Raw genomic sequence first — 1,002 nt, 5'->3', positions numbered from 1 at the left:
CTTCCAGCCACCTACATCCCTCCCTATCTCTGTAACCTCCCCCAGCCCCTATACCCCTCCCTATCTCTGTAACCTCCTCCAGCCCCTTCAACCCTCTCTATCTCTGTAACCTCTTCCAGCCCCTACAACCCTCCCTATCTCTGTAACCTCTTCCAGCCCCTACAACCCTCCCTATTTCAGTAACCTCCTTTAGCCCCTACATCCCTCCATATCTCTGTAACCTCCTCCAACCCCTACAACCCTCCCTATCTCTGTAATCTGCTCCAGCCCCTACAACCCTCCATATCTCTGTAACCTCCTCCATCCCCTAGAACCCTCCCTATCTCTGTAATCTCCTCCAGCCCCTACAACCCTCCCTATCTCTGTAACCTCCTCCAACCCCGACAACCCTCCCAATCTCTGTAATCTCCTCCAGCACCTACAACCCTCCCTATCTCTGTAACCTCCTCCAGCTCCTACAACCTTCCCTCTCTCTATCATCTCCTCCAGCCCCTACAACCCTCCCTATCTCTCTAACCTCATCCAGCCCCTACATGCCTCCCGATCTCTGTAACCTCCTCCAGCCCCAACAACCCTCCCTATCTCTGTAAACTCCTCCAGGCCCCTACAACCCTCCCTATCTCTGTAACCTCCTCCTGCCCCCTACAACCCTCCCTATCTCTGTAACCTCCTCCAGCCCCTACAACCCTCCCTATCTCTGTAACCTCCTCCAGCCCCTTCACCCCTCCCTATCTCTGTAACCTCCTCCAGCCCCGACAACCCTCCCTATCTCTGTTACCTCCTCCAGCCCCTACAACCCTCCCTATCTCTATAACTTCCTCCAGCCCCTTCAACCCTCCCTCTCTCTGTAACCTCCTCCAGCCGCAACAACACTCCCTATCTCTGTTACCTCCTCCAGCCCCTCCACCCCGCCCTATCTCTGTAACCACCCCCAGCCCCTACAACCCTCCCTATCTCTGTAACTTCCTCCAGCCCCTACGACCCTCTCTATCTCTGTAACCT

This window comes from Cetorhinus maximus, unplaced genomic scaffold, assembly GCF_964194155.1.
Source record: "Cetorhinus maximus unplaced genomic scaffold, sCetMax3.hap1.1 HAP1_SCAFFOLD_2087, whole genome shotgun sequence".
Taxonomy (NCBI): domain Eukaryota; kingdom Metazoa; phylum Chordata; class Chondrichthyes; order Lamniformes; family Cetorhinidae; genus Cetorhinus; species Cetorhinus maximus.
The sequence above is the reverse complement of the archived record's forward strand: the minus strand, read 5'-3'. Positions refer to the sequence as shown.